General features: G+C 34.6%; 1 protein-coding gene across 1 annotated transcript in view; it reads right to left on the bottom strand.

The window, feature by feature from the left end:
* Positions 1–16,961, bottom strand: part of DCC (DCC netrin 1 receptor) — a gene marked incomplete at both ends in the record, with an annotated part of 1,098,829 nt that overhangs the window by 570,895 nt on the left and 510,973 nt on the right. The gene's annotated exons all lie outside the window — the stretch shown is intronic.

Here is a 16,961-nt window from a genome sequence, read left to right as displayed (position 1 = left end):
CTCTAGAGACTAAGTTTATTTTTAATATATAGCAAAACCATCCAGGTGTTGTTATGCATACCTGTAATCCCAGTGGTTCAGGAGACTGAGGCAGGAGGATCTCAAGTTCAAAGCCAGCCTCAGCAACTTAAGGAGACCCTAAGCAACTTAGTGAAAGCTGGGGACGTGGCTCAGTGGTAAAGCATCCCTTGATTCAACTGACAGTACCAAAAATAAACAAACAAGTGTGTGTGTGTGTGTGTGTGTGTGCGCGTGTGTGTGTGTGTGTTTGTGTACTGATAAACTAAATAGCACAGAATATTAGTAATTTCATATAATTTTTATTTTAAAAATATCTACCTTAAACAAATAGCCTGTATATTTAGTAAAATTCTGGAAGCTGTGACTATTTTCAAAAATCATAAAAAGGAATATTATGACCATACATAGAAAATAGCATAGTACAATAGTACTAGTAGTTGTCTTTGGTTAATGAATATATGTATAATTGTTTAATTTTCTGTAGTTTTAAATTTACCTATAATTCATGCTTACATTACTTTCATAATGACAAAAAAATTTATTTGAAAAAGAAAGCAAATATAAATCTACACATGCATATGTATGAGTGTATGAAAGTCTATGTTCATATACATACATGGGGATATGTGTCAAAAGACACTTAAAGACTGTAACATTGCATTAATAAGTGATTCATATTTCACAAAGTTACATAATTTTAAATAATTGTCTAAATGATATCTTTATTAAACATAAAGGAATTATCCAGAATAATATGTAGTCTTCATTTAATAAACCATTTTAAATTTCATATTCCATAAATAAATAGTTTTTTGTTTACAATTATCTTTCTAGCTTTGGACCTCTTGTGGAGAACATCAGCAATAAATTTATTACCGGCTCTAGCAAGTGCTATACTTTTTATTCTTTGTTCTAAAACTACTTTCGAGCTTCTAGAGCATTCTCCTAGGTATCATATTCTTGAATTTGTTCAAAAAGCCCATGTTCCAGTATCCATTATGGACATGAATTTAATTGTGTCCCTTTTCAGTCATCATTTTTTCTTTACTTCTCATTTGGTTTCACTATTTCATTCCTTTAATAATGTTTGTTAACCTTTCAGGCTTTTGTATTTGTGGCCCGACAAGAATGTACTGAATATTACTTTGAATTCTTCTCCCAGTACAAAAAATATTGTTAGTTTTGTTCCAAGATTTAACAAAATCATGCACTTCTATTTTTCAATTTTATCATGGTGACCTCTGGCATTTGGATGACTTGTTGAATTGCCATTCTACACTGGCACAATGCATCAAGCAGCCATCAATTCAGGTATAATTTTCTTTAGAAATAAGCAAAATCAGAGAGTACTTCATTATATCAGCAGTTTGGACTGTATTTCCCCAGATACATTACCTTATACTTCACAGCTGAACTCTATCTGCTATGATTTTGTCCATTCACAAAAAGTTTTGTAAATATTTTGCTTTACAAAAACTTCTTGTTGGATCCATGTGTCTCACATGGTAACTTAAGTGACCAATACCTTAAAGCTGTCCCAGAGTGGTCATAATGGCCTATCTTTCTCAGTGGGTACATGTTATTTCAATTGACATAACCATAGCCATGTTGGAGCTACCTTCACTCTATGCTGGGTTTAGTCCAACTTCATGCTCTGATACTAATCTGATATACTCAAGAACTTGAAGGTGAGATCATTAAGTCTGACTAGATGTTAGCTAACTCTAAGTCATCTTCCTATCCTGTTCTCTACCCTGACTATTCTTCTTCATGATCAAGGCCCATTCTTTACTTGAATTTAAATGACAGGTCCATGCCTTTGTACCTGACCTACTAACTATTTTTGTTCCCTTGGTTTAATTTTGAAATATAAATATGTTCCTCTAGTCCTGTTTATATGCAATTTCCTTTGCATTTCACTAGTTTGGTATTCCTATTATGACACAGTTCCCTGGCCCTTCACCCCAGGGATTCAGTTTTAGCATGCTGGGGCAAAGCCAATTAATTTTCATTTCTAAAAGGCTCATGTATGAGGCCAAAGCTACAGTCCTGAAGACCATGCTGGGGGAAAAACACAAAATTAAACAAAATTCTATGATGTTTTATATACATATATTCATATATGTATATGCATACACACGCACATATATATATATGTGTGTGTGTGTGTGTGTGTGTGTGTGTGTGTGTGTGTATATACACGCATACACACATATACATATATTCCACCCCCCACCAGAGTATTCCCTTGGTTACCCACCTATCTTGGGTTTTTCTACATCTAACTGAACTGTTCCTCTGACTATATAAAGGAAAAATAAATGATATCCATTCCAGTTCTTCTTCCTGAAATGACGATAATGAGGATGACAATGAGGATAATACAGGTAATGACAATGAGTCTCAATTTCCTCATCTTTAAAATGGATAAATGAAGATAGAAATAATATCACCAGCATAGATTATTGAGATGATTACCTGAGAAAGGAAGACACTTTGCCTGGTACATCCTGGGTACCTAATAAATGTGCATTACAAGAACATCAATATGGATGATGATGGCAATATGTTATTAATTCAGGAGATTATTTTTTAGTTTCTGTGGATATAATGGATATAATAATAAAACAGGTAAGGACTCTGTCCTGGTGGAGTTCACAGTTCACTGAGGAGACAGAAAGCAACACTGGATGAGGAAAGAGATAATAACAGGGGCAAAGCCAAAGGACAAACTAACAGTATGGTGGGACAAAGCTCTTGGGAAAGACCGATTTGGCTAGAAAAGACACAGACAACTCATAGCACTTGAGCTGGAAGAGAAGTCATCATGGGAAGAGCTCATGGAAGAGAATTCCAGACACAGAGTGCTACCCCAACAAATGTCTCAGGACAGGAACAGGATGTTGTTTAGTGTGTTTAAAGAAAATGCAGGAGCCAATATTGATAGACCTTGGAGTATAAAGGTAGAGGTAATAAAATTAGAAAGATGAAGATACCCAATACCATTGTGATTTGTAGGATTTGATAAGGGGATTTCAGTTTCATCTATGAAAAATGGAAGTTCTCTGGGAATGCTTATTTTTAAGAAGGTGAATCTCATATTCTGATAATCTGCTCTCAAGATCATTCTGGGTGAAAATGGATTACGGGAGAGTAAGAGTGAATGACAGACCACTTAGGAGAGTACGAAGCAACATATTAGAGCAGCCAGATTAGGGTTAGGGAAGTCAGAACAAAGACAAGTAACACAGATTTGAAATATATTTTGGAGTTTGAACAATTACAGATTCAATGTAAGTTTTGCAAAATTAAGGACTTAAGACAGATGACTCAGCTTAATATATTGCAACACCAAAAAAGCCATATTAATTAAACCAAACTATTTACTTATTTTGACATTATTTATGTGAATGAAAAGTATTCCTTATTATATGAAGCAAACTTAATTGTGTACACTTATTTTCTGGGCAATTTTCTTAGTAACTTACAATGTTGACTTTTTAAAGAGTCTTTGGTACAGGTAAAATAATGCAGAATGCTTCTTAAAATCCCTCAAGAAACTCTAATATTTTAGCTCAAATTATTTTCTTAAAAATAATAGCTTACATGTATGTAATGCTTCATATTTAGCAGACTCTGATCCAGACCAAAGCCCTCTGATAAACAAAACTTTCAAGCACCAATCTTAATTCATCCTCTTCCGTTCTTGACACTTTAGTCCCCACATCCACAACTCTGGTTCATATGTTATGATAAATATTATTGCCATGCTTAAATTCTACTATCTATCCTCAAAGTCACCTGTAGCATGCTTTTTGATAAGTGTTTTTCTTCTCCTTGAGTCATTCAAAAATGTCAGGAGGTGTTAAAGGCCATCAATTTCATGGAAACCTAGAACTTATGACGTAAGATTAACAAGAGTTGATCTTGCTGTTCTGTGTTTGAGTAATCAAGGAGAATGCATGTCAACATGCATGTACCTGAGGGTAGTAACAATAATGGTAACCATGTAACTTAATGCAATATCTGTCTTATCCAAGGTAAAGCTGGAGCATCCCCACCCATGGACTATTCCAATGAGCCTAATCCTCATGACAAAATAGCTCTGCAGAGTAAGTACCATTGGCCTATTGTGCAGAAGAAGCCCACAGACTCACTGAGGTCTTCATAGCTCCTTTCCCAGTCACAGCATTCAGTGTACCCTAGAGGGGGTTAGAGGAGCCCAGTGGGAAACAAGGTAGAGGAGTAAGACATGTGGGTAGAATGAATGATGAGTCACTACTGTACAAATGTGCCTAATTTTAGGGAGGCATGGATGAGCATAAAGCTCTTAGCAAGGAAAAAAATAAAAAAACTAGAGACATACAACTGACATGAAAAAAAAGAATGAGAACTGACTTATTCCTCTGTTTCTATGGAAAGGAGAAAAAAGGCATTGAGGAGAGAAAAATTCACTGATATCTTGTTCAGAAGCCAAAATTCCATTTATTACTATTTTAAAAAATCAAACAAGGAAAATGTCCCTCTTTCTAGCATATATCTACATAATGACCTCCTTGCATATTCAATCTATCTTCCTGCAAATATCTACATTGTCTACTCTTAATTCTGAATATATTTTGCAAGTGAAATTATCATTCTAAAGGAGAAGCACAATGTTATTTGCACAATCCCCACTTCTATCTAACCATCCCTTAAGAATCTCTCTCTCTCTCTCTCTCTCTCTCTCTCACACACACACACACACACACACACACACACACATCCCCCAGCTCATTTAAAATCCTTTTGTTTTCATGCACTGAATTTTTGTGATAAAGTGTCCTTACTGAACATGCAGCAGCCAGATTGACTCACTACTTTTTGAATATAAGAACATAGGAAGGGAAACTGACTTACATAATCTCATTCCTTAGACTAATTATTTTTATTGCTGGTCCTCTAAAGAAGTGGTGGAGGCAAAATCACAAATGCTTTTTTGTTTGTTTGGTTGGTTTTTCTTTTCTTCTTAGCAGGAGGGAAATACTGTGTTCTGATTAAAATGGCATCATGTTGCTTCTTACAGAATATGTAATGGGTCTGAACTCCAAGAACTAAATGACAACTGCTCCCATTAACTGGCAAAAATCCTCTTTTAATTGGGTATGCAGTTTCCATAGAAATGCATAGAGTAAGTTGCAACTGTATATAAACTGGATTGGTATAGCTTTGCTGCTGATATTGCTAGATTCTTCCCCTATTGCACCCCTTTATTTGCAAAATTTAAAGAAAAATAGGTTTGATTCTAGAGCCTTGCTAACTGTACACATTTCCCAAGCTTTGCTCGTTAGAAACCCTGCAAAATCCTGCAGTTGACAAATTTGTTTAATGAAGCATTTTTCAAACTGGGGTGACCACAGAGAAATTTTTGCTTGTTTTGTCTTTCCTTGTCCACCCCTCATTTCTTTTTCACTTTTGTTAGAAATATCTAGTAATAAAAACAAATTATCTGAACAAGAAGTTTCGTTCTTCCTTTTTATTAGATGTCTCTCTTAATTGCATAATTAAGGAATCTTGAACTTTGTCCATTGTATTCACACTGAACTTTTACCCACAGTGAGTTTCATGGGGAGTAACTACCAAAACATTTATTATGGTTTAGAACATTTTGTCATGTCTTAATTGTAGTGCAGTTAAACTGCATGCACTAAGAGTAACAGCTTTTCTAAACAACAATATCATAGATTAAAAGAGATAGAAGGTTTGGAGTCCAAGGATCGAGTACAAAAGATCCTTTTTTTTTCCTCATAAGAATGTTATCTCAGTCTATCTGTACTGCTTTAGCAAAATGTCATAAAATGAGTAGCTTATGAGCAATAGAAATTTATCTCTCTCATAGTTCTGAAGTCTAAAATCAGGGTGCCAGCATGGTTGGGTTCTGGTGAGGGCCTTCTTCTGAACTGCAGGTGGTGACCTTCTCACTGCATTCTCACACAGTGGAAAGATCCTGCTAACTCTCTGAGGTCTCTTTTATAAGGACATATTTTCAACCATGAGGATCCACCCTCATGATCAAATCATATCCCCAAAGTCCTACCTCTTAATACTTCAGGGAGTAGGATTTCGATATGTGAATTTTGGGGACTAGACCTCCAGACCAGTGCATTTATAGTATGACTTTCTGTCACACACTGAAACTCAATATTTAGTATGAAAATCCAAAATGAATTTTGAAAGGGAAAAATGTGTATTCTTTACATTTTATTAAATACTTAATCCATGTCAACTAGTATTTTGGAGATATGAAAATGATCAAGATACAACCCCTTCTTTTGAGAAATCAATAATTATAATTATGTAATTATAATTCACTGTATGAATATTTTGGGGAACTGCCTACCCAGTGGGTTATTAGTGGAATTATAAGGAATTATGGAAGCATGGTATGAGACAGGGTCACCTCATAGGTGAATGCAATGTCAGATGGAAAGATTGAGGCAGGGTGCATCCATGGCCCAGTGTCAGTATAAGAGAGCAACAAAGCAGAACAAAATAGCCTTTGTGACATAAAACATTTTTTCATTCATGTATATGATGACCTTATGCTGCCCTTAGAAGTTCCTCCATGTGGCATTCCATCTAGCCTACTTCTATGAAAGTGGCGTACCTCACTCCACACACATGCCCATAAAAAATTTTAAATAATAAAAAGATAAATAATCTTACTAAAAAATGAACAAAGGATTTGAATATACATTTCTCCAAGAAAGATACACAAAGGGCAAATTAAAAAATCCTTGGAAAGATGTCCCAACATGGAAAAGCAAATCAAAACCACAGTGAATTATCATCTCACACAGTAGGATGTCTAGAATCACTCTTAGCTAACACTGGCCTTGGCAAAGATTTAGAAAAATAATCATACTCATTCAATGCTGATGCAAATGGAAAATTATTTTAATTATTTTGGAAAAATAGTTCTCAAATCATTAAGCATAATTACTATAGGTACCAGAATCTCTACTTATATATACCCAAGAGAATTGAAAATATACATCCACACAAAAATGTGTGCACAAGTATGTATAAAGCACTATTTATCATGGCCAAAACATGAAGGTATTCCAAATGCTCATGAACTGATGAATGGGTCAACAAAATATGGTATGTCCATACAATAAAATATTAATTAGACAGAAAAAGGAATGAAATACTTACTAAGATATGCTACAAGAATGAATCTTGAAAACACTATACTAATGAAATAAGCTGCATAGAAGAACATGTATTCTGATTCCATTCATATGAAATTTGCAGTGTAGGAAAATCTACAAAGACAGGAAATAGAAAAGTGATTGCACAGGAGTGGAAGGCTGACAGAGGAGAGAAAATGAGGGTGGGGTGACAGCTCAAGGGCATGGGATAGACTTTTCAGGTGATAAAGGTGTTTATCACGATGTTGAGAAGGTATCCCACACAAATGTGATTAGACTGAAAATCATTAGTTAATACACTTTAAAAGCAAAATTTTACAAACGTGAATTATGTCTTTAAAATTTTGTTTTGCTTGTTTTTTTTAAGAAAAGCATTAGGTAAAGAAAATTAATGGATTGTCAATACACATTTGTCAAGTGAGTGAAAAAATGAATCAATCAACATATAAGTGGAAATTTCAAAAGCTTTAAAATAAGTCTGCCACTTCAACTAGGTTTTAAAGTTGTTTGCTCTTTGCCCTTAGGTACACTGCCTCCAGGTGGTGGTGGAAGCTTTGGTCTTGTGTGATTTGAGGTGGAGAAAGTTATTCTCTGATGATTACCTGCTCAAATATACCAGATTTTTAATAATTTTAAAAAATCAATAAATCAATAAAATTTACCTTACTATGTATTAATACTGAAATACTTCACACATAAATGGAACAATGTCCAGACAAATAAACTCAATCAGTATATTAAGAAACATCTAGGAAGAATCTGCTTCATAGTCTTTGAAAATTGGCAGGCAAGACTGCTGCTAATGCTTGCTGTCTTTGATTAAAACACTCCTGTCTAATTCATGACACAGTCAACTTCTTTTGGATGATATGTAGCTCTGGTTCTTCAAGACAACTTTGGCATGAAATGCCCCTTTGGGCAGCTTTTCACCACTGTCAGCAATTCTCTTCTTTCCAAGCCACAGATGGTCAATTCACCTTGCTTAGATTGTTAGGGCTAATTAAAATCATATCCTTAGATTGCCTTTTTAATGCTCTGAATTAGTATATAGTCTCTCCCTTTTCACTCTGGGGCCTTTTCTTCCTCTCTCATCTAAGAAAGAAAAAATTAGATTCATAACTATCTCAAGGATAAAGGCAAAACACTGTCCAAACTGCATTTTCCAACACAAGGTGGGAAGAGAGTAGAGAGCCCAGCATAAAAACCCTAAAATAAATATTTGTGTAGTCAATAAATAAGTCTAATCACCAATCCAACTAGTATTTCCATTACCAGCTGTAACTGGCAAATATAGTACCAAAACATTTTATAACTAACCCCCTGAACTACAATTTTCTTCTTTTAATCCATATATACATTCAACAGAATCTTTTAGACAGTATTTGGGGCAGAGCTTTTGTATACTCTTGTGACAAACATGACCTCGTTCCAAAAAGTAAGAAAGATAAGTTATCTTTACAGTAATGGGAGGAAGCAGCTCACAAATTATTTTTGTTCCCGATTTTAATTCTGCCCAGCGTGATTTTAGTAGTCTTTATTTGGGATCATATCCCTATACAGTAAAAGGTTTAGCTAATTTCAGTATTATCCATTTGGCAATTAACTTGTGAAGGATAATCAATATAAACTTACCTAACGCACCTCTTTTATGACTATGACCATTAAATGCATATGAATGTGCGGGGGCCTCTTAATGAGGGCAATTATAGATATACATGAAATTTAAAGACTACTACTTAGGCAGAGGTAGTGATGTTGTAAATTCGGGAAAACTCCATTCAAACTAAGAGTTATGCATAGTAATAGAAGGATAAATATTATCTTAATTAATGTATTTTATGATACTATTTCCCATTTATGGCTAAGAGCCTAAGGCTAACACCCAATGTTGGTGAGCAAATAAATAGAGGAGAATGAACAACTGTGATCACAGGAGATAAGCTGCTGGATCTCCAAACAACTGGCTGGGTCAGCTCTCCATTTTTAGCCAAAAAGTGCTGCACATGCTCAGAAAGTAGCAACTAATATTGCATATTCTTCAGCAAAAAGTTATAAAACTAAAGCATATTCAAACAAACAATAATAAAAAGTAATATCAATTTGGAGTTAACGTGTCTCTATTCCCAGATACATCTGGTAGTTGAAGGTGGCATGTAAAGACATTTGTTTTTGTACATAGAAAATTGAACTTACAAGCCATATATAAGAATGGATTTAGAAAAAAAAACAGCTTCTTTATAGTCAAGAGTACATTTACTATTCAAATTGGGATAATTGAGAATATCTAAACTATAATTAGTGCTTCATACTTAGGAATTATTAAATGATAGTGATGGTGATGGTATTGAAGAAAAAGGAGGGAATATCAAATTTACAAGGACTTTGGAATTATTTAAAAATGTACTATGTCAATAGGAAGTTATTTTTGATCCAATGCTAAAAAGGATATATTTTTCCATACACCTGGAAAACTAAGATGGTTGATAATTTCTCCATTGTCACTCATTTCTTAAAAAAAAACAAAACAGATCAAAGGATATTTTTAGGGCATAGAAAGAATCTTGTATAGTGTACAGAGTAACTTCTCTGCACGGTTGTGTTAGTCTTCTCTGCCAGTCAACAAAATACCATGGGCTGAGACTCTGAGTCTGAAGTCTGGCAGGCCAAGGACAAGGTGCAGCAGTGTGAATTTCTAGTGAGCCATCCTTCTCTGGTCCTCAGATGACCTCTGCTGTCATTTCCTTCTAGTAAGGATATTATTCTTAGCAGGTAGCCTTTTAAATTGATTTAACTTTGAGGATCTCCTAAACGTCCTATCTCCACATAGAGTCACACTGGTCTTAACATACAAATTATAAGAGGAGACAATTCAGATCATAAGAGTGGTGCATGAAGAAAACGTGACTCTCAATGGAAGGCTAGAAAATATTCAGATAGAAAGATAATGTGTTTTATGCACAAATGTTACTGCCTACATTTAAAACTCAGATGCGCCAGACAACAAACCAAGGATTGAGTTACAAAGATAAACAAGCCAGGGCTTCTGTGTCTGAGTATCTTCCTATCTAGCTGGGAGCAGGGGTGGGGGATGGGGGTTGGGGGGAGTAGACACAAACAGCAGGGTGAAGAAGCATAGAGGAAAGCAATAGTATAAAATGCTTCACAAATGGATATCACCCTCTGCCACAATCCTAATTTTTGGTCTGTTTCTGGAGATGACTGCCAATAATATGTATGTGTATCATTTGGACATCATTATAATGATCCTGCAAGATTTGGGGGAATTATGAAAGGACCAGTTGTTGTTATATACATTTTGTAGATGAAGAAAATTGGGTCTGGAGAGAGTGCAAGGGATGTTTTAACATTTGTGCTGTTTAGTTGTGTTTTGCTTTGGTCTGTTCGATCCTTGCAACTAGGCTTTAGGTTTCTTGTTAGAACTGGAAGAGACCTTATTTCTTATTTCCCAGAACTCTCAAAGCTGTGCCTTGCTTATCTGAATAATTTTTTTCCCTTTCCCAATTCTCACCAAGTCCTAAAAGGAGTAATTATCATTCTTAGACAAATGAAGGAATTGAGGATTACATAATGACCAAGTTGAAAATACTAGTAAACTATAACTTGAAAACTTCCATGCTGTTCTCTTGCCCTTAAGATGAATTCCAACCTGACTGGTGGAGCACTCAGGACCTACCCCTGTTTTCCAGTCTGGTATCAGATTCCCTTTTACCCACAAGCTCCAGTCACATCAAGTCATTTCTTGTTTCCAACCCATGCTCATCTCCAAACCTTCACACACTTCCTTCTGCCCAGAAGGCTAAGGCCTACAGCTCCTATTCTCTCATCTTTGCTTTTTCAGGGGTCCTTGTTTCCCCCTTTCCAAATAGTTCCTTGGCTCTTTTAGCAATTGCCATCTTATTGTCTTTTCATCTAACTTTGAGTCCTGGAGCTGCCACATAGACTGCTTGGTATAATGTTCAGCACTCAATTACTGGTTGCTGGTTTACTAAGAACACTGATTCAGTGGTGTACCTGGGCCTGAAACTTGGACTGTTAGCTCACTATCTAGTTACCATCTTTATTTCTATGCAGAGGTTTTCTCAGCAGAAAGTAAGCTATTATTTTGGACTTTTCTACCATTCTAAGCTATAAAATGATGGTTTTTATCAGGGATATTTACCATCCCCCATATCTCTTACTCTATTCTTGTCCTAACTCACTTTTATCTTATTTCTAAATCATTCTGAATAGCTTGGTAATATGTTTATTTGCATAATGAATACATTACTTAATGGTTAATATACTATATGTGTACACACTTTATAGAAATGGGTCTTGAAGATATATTTCTTAGAAATATACAATGTGTGTATCATGTATAAATGTACGCATTATGTACATGCACATATATATGTATAGTGACATTTCAGCAAGTGACAGACTGTAGATATCATTATGGTCCCATGAGATTATAATGGAGTCTAAAATTATTTGTGTGTGTGTATGTGTTTGTTTGTTTTTAACCTAGTTCAGTTGCAGCTGTTGTAATAGGAGCATGACTCCTTATTCACATAATTATGGTGATGCTGGGGTAAGAAGCCTACTATGCTGCCAGTAGCAAAAAATACAACCCCTACGATTATGTACAATCTAAAATTCTTAATAATAATAATAATAATAATAATAATTGACTATGTTACTGGTTTGGGTATTTAATAATACTTTGTATTATTATTTTAGAGTATACTAAGTTTACTTATAAAAAAGAAAGTATACTATAAACAGTATGCAGTGTTACATAGGCTGTAGTCTCATGTATTTCACATCTACTACAAAGAATCAAGAGACCACACCAAGTGATTGACCTATCCCATCGAGGCTTGTAAAATTAGTCTCTAATGTGTGCTCGACAATGAAATCACTAATTGACACATTTCTCAGAAGGTATCCCCACCACACGACTGTAAATTTCAATATAATTTAGTGTGAATGTGCTGTCATTCTACTTAAAGAACAGTTCTGTGAAAGGTGAGGGTATACTCTACCCTCCTTAAACCATGATAAAAGGGTGACCTGAGGGTTCTTTTCCTTTAAGGAAAGGACTGAAGAGGGATACACCTGCCTCAAATAACTTCTTCTTAAAGGCACTTTCCTGGGAGAAGTCTAAGCCCAAGTACCATGTGAAGTGGTATAAGCCACTCATAAATAGGGGGACATAGACAATGCTTAGTTTTGGTTTCCTGTTCTCCATTTTGTGCAAACGGCTAATGTAGGAAACTTAGGTGCATCTTATAAAACCGGCCTATACCAACTATAGCCAATATTTCTCTAGAATTTGGTAAGGCAAATCCTTGAGAAAATCCTCATATATAGATAAACTACGAATGGCATACATTACATAAAGCTTTAAAGGTAATTCCAGAATACTTTGCAAAATATTTTTAAAAATTTTTCATTTCTTACTGGTGTTACACATGATGGCTTTCACTGAAGAGCCTTTCCTGAGAGACTTTTCCACCCATTTCTTTCTTCATGTATAGGAACAGTGCACAGGACCCAACAAAGTCAGACACGGTATTGATGAAAGATTAAATACCTTCTTAAAGTATGCATTTCTATATTGATCCAGAACCTGAATCAATCCAGACACAAAGAAGTAGCAGATCTCTTGAATGCTTATTGAGGTTTGTCTTTCTATGTGCATGAAGATGTGTATGTAGGTCAGGATGACCAGATGTAGGAGACGATGAATGGATATATTTCCCCAATTATAATCAGACTATAATTCTTGAGCCAGACAGCAGGGTACTTTGAAAATATGAATGGATAAAATGTCATTCTTTACTTAAAAAATAAACTAGATTTAAAGAATGTATAATCATGGCATTAGGGATTTAAACAAAATATTTTCTGGTGACAATCTTCAGACAGCTTCCCTGGGTACCCTTCTCATTAGGACCCTTCCTGTCTTCTATGAGAGATTATCAACTCTGTATGTGTTCATAGATCCAAGGCTTACAAGCAATATGCAAAATAACTTCTTCATATTTGTTTTAAACAAGGTTGTCACTAATCTGGTCTAGTATACATTTCCCCAGATGGTTTAATGATTATGAACATTTTAATTTTCATTTTTAGAAGAAGGCAATGTAAATGCTAGGCTTCAAATTATATCTAATTATACTGACTCCTTGAAATTACTGTAAAAGGTAATGACATTTTTTCTTTATCTTCTTGGATATAAAATGATGCTCTATTTGAAGTCTGTGTTCATGAAGGTTCACATTCAGAGCCAGTCTAAGTGTAAGAGAGGACCACAGGTTCAAAGGCAAAACAAGAATCTGATAAAATGCATGATTAAAGTTTTATAAGGGCAAGCTTAGATTTCTTTTGGGATTTTATCTTATGGAAAATATAAATAGGCTTAAATTTTTAAAGTTATGAAAAATAAATTTGAATAACATTGATAGTGAAGTTTTTTTTTTCTCTTCATTGTGTACTTTCTAAAAAGGTAATAAATCCTATTTTCCAAATATATTCAGTTCAGTTACAGTGACCCTAACTTTACATCAGAAGAGTCAAAGACTATGTCACAGATTTTATTATATCGAAATTCATTTTTAAAGCCAGGGTAAAATAGTTACAACAGTACTCCAACCACCTCCTGAATTGAATCAAGCTTTCTAGAGTAGTTATAAATCATACAAGGTCTACGGGAGATGTTTGAAATTCATACATGCCCAGTTACCAAGATGATTCTTTAAAAACAAGCAAACAAAAAGGAAAACACTAAGGCCACCAAGATCCAAGATGTAAACATGGCTCTATCTAGTTTCTATTAAATTTGTAATACTTCTAATTTGCACATTCAACATGTAACATATCCAGATTTGAGAACAGAGAGTTCATTTAGAATAAAAATGAAAAATCTAAAGGTGACAAACCTAGCAGTCGTGAGAAGAGAGACTTGGCTCAATATTCTACATAGAGCCCACACAATAGTTACTGTTCTTCCTATGTAAGGAATTTCCTTCAAATCAATGAAATACAGATGAATATTTGAATAAGTGTGTAAATACTGACAGCAAATTCACAAAATGGAAATGCAAATTCCAATGAGATTAAAAAAGGAAATTTTAATTTAGTAGATATCCAAATTATTATAAGGAGACTCCAGTTATAAAATTGTTAGGTAAGAAAATTTTTGTGGGACAAAATATGCATTTTGTTGTTGTTGTTTTGTTTTGTTTTGTTTGCAGCAGGGGCAGTACCAGGGATTGAACTCAGGGGCACTCATTCACTGAGCCCTGAGACACACCCCAGCCCTATTTTGAATTTTATTTAAAGAGAGGGTATGACTGAGTTGCTTGGCACCCCTTTTGCTGAAGCTGGTTTTGAACTTGTGATACTCCTGTCTCAGCCTCCAGAGCTGCTGTGATTATAGGTGTACGACACTATGTCCAGCAGAGAAATGCACTCTTTTGATAAGAGGCAAATTCTGGCACTGCTGTTGAAAGTATAAAGACTTTTCGGTTATTTTTCTTAAAATATAAGCAAATAAATAAGAAAGATATTAACAATAGTAAGATATTAAGACTATTACAGATATTAGGAATGATTGGGTTAGTGTTTTTATTTTTAGTAAAATTTAGAAACACAATAATGTCTGACAACTGAAAACTTGAAGAACATACAAATATATATAAGCACACAGAGAAGAAGATACTATGATTTACCCTTAAGTGAATACACAGTTGTAATATGTACATCATCTACATGGAGAAAATGTGTGTTGTGTGAGAGTGAGTGTGTGTGTGTGTGTGTGTGTGTGTGTGTGTTTCTGAACAGTCCAGGACTATGGATTATGTGTAAGTTTTATCATCTTGATTTTTAAATATGATTTTTTAATTTTAATTTTCATTCTTACCCTTTTAAAGTCATAAACATGTTTTCTTCCCATATCTTCCTGTTATTTTTCTGATTATAAAAATGATGCACACCTTTGCAAAGTACAAGCTACAGTTAAAGGACAAGCAACATTTGATACCAAATTTACCTTTCCTTTGCCTTTTTGTTCATAGATGGTATGACAATTGTTTGAGCCTCATTTTCAAAGAATAGTTTTATTCCTTTCTTTCTTGTTTCTTCACTAAACTTTCTACTATCAAGGTTGTTACCATATGTTTTTATACTTAATGTGACTAACATAACCAACGATTAGCCAAACAGAAATTCAAGAATCATTTCTTGCATATCACAGAAACCTGGGACTCTGGACTCAGACTGCATAAATTTGAACCCTGAGTCTTCCCTTGAGACATTTATTCATCTTTCTGGACAGAAATGCTCTTATTCATAAAGCAGGGTTGACATTTACACCTAATGTTGGGGTTAGGGTTAGTGACAGCTTCTTCCTCAATCTGACATTTCCTTCCATGCAGAGGAGGCTCCTTTAGGATAAAACTCCTGCTTCCCCAATCCCTTCCCAATATTCACCCTTTCCTAGAGTCAAGAAGGTTAGATTAGGATAAAAGGCACAAACAACCTATCAGATTGAAGTTTAAAGACATCCCTTTCACCTCCTGTTCTCTCTGTGGAACACATCTGACCAAAGAGAATTACTGCCCTCCCAGGCCACTGACCTCCAGGCAATGAACACCATGCTGTCAGGAACCCTACCACCAGTGACCAGATGGACATGCTTCTGTCACACGGAGAGGAATCACAGGCTCAGTGGAAAATATTTTAAAAAAAAGATAAAGGTGATATTTGAGTCCCTTTATGTCATAATCTTTTTGTTATTTCTCAATTGGTACAAAATTATTAAACAGAAGCATTGCTATTTAATGGGTTCCAACTTCACAACCCCCATAGGCTACTGTGAAGAGCACGTCGTACAATGTTTATACTAAATAATTGCCATTTCTTGTATATATGGTGTGTGTGTTTATACAGAACATACATAAAAACACATGTATATGTATGTACTGGTTTGTATATGTATGTGCTTATAATTATTTAGAGATAATTTACATAGTTCATAAAGTAAAAAGTATGCCAATATGTGTGCACATACATGTGTAAATACATGTAGGCCTTTGCTGATTTAGTTTATCATCAAAATTCAGCATTGTTAAATGTACAGCTGGAGTACCAATGAAGCCTTACATTGTGCATTAATTTGACACAAAATTTGACCTTCTGTATTTGCAAGTAAAAATTTGATTATGTCAATATAAATTCTCTTATTCTGTAACCACACTTGCATTATGATCAGTAATACACATTACAAGATCACTTCTAAGATAACTGTTTAGTGTTAGTATACTTTGACATTAAAAATATGAAAGTCTTGAATTTTCTTTGTTTCACCAAGCTATAAAATATGATTAAATGAAATTGTTGCCATTTTAAAGACAGCTTATATTTTAGTTAAAATAATGTTACCTCTAAATCCAAAGAACTAAAGTCTTTTGCCCATTCTTATTTAATACTTCTGGCTTGATGAAAGAAAGAGCAACTCCATTGCCTAATGCGTTATATACATTATTATCCAGGGCACAGTTGAAAGTGTTTTATGAATTAACGTTAAAGCCAAAACAGATGAAGGATAGCATATTAATATTATGATATGGGTAAGCATATATAATCAGTTTATGATACCTTTTCATTTCTACTGAAGCCTATGACTTGTCCTGAATTCTTTAAAAGGAAAAATATTGATCCCCAAGGGGGAAAAACATAGTA

The sequence above is a fragment of the Spermophilus citellus genome (genome assembly GCF_964194105.1).
Source record: "Spermophilus citellus genome assembly, chromosome: 12".
In the NCBI taxonomy this organism is placed as follows: domain Eukaryota; kingdom Metazoa; phylum Chordata; class Mammalia; order Rodentia; family Sciuridae; genus Spermophilus; species Spermophilus citellus.
The sequence above is the reverse complement of the archived record's forward strand: the minus strand, read 5'-3'. Positions and strand labels throughout refer to the sequence as shown.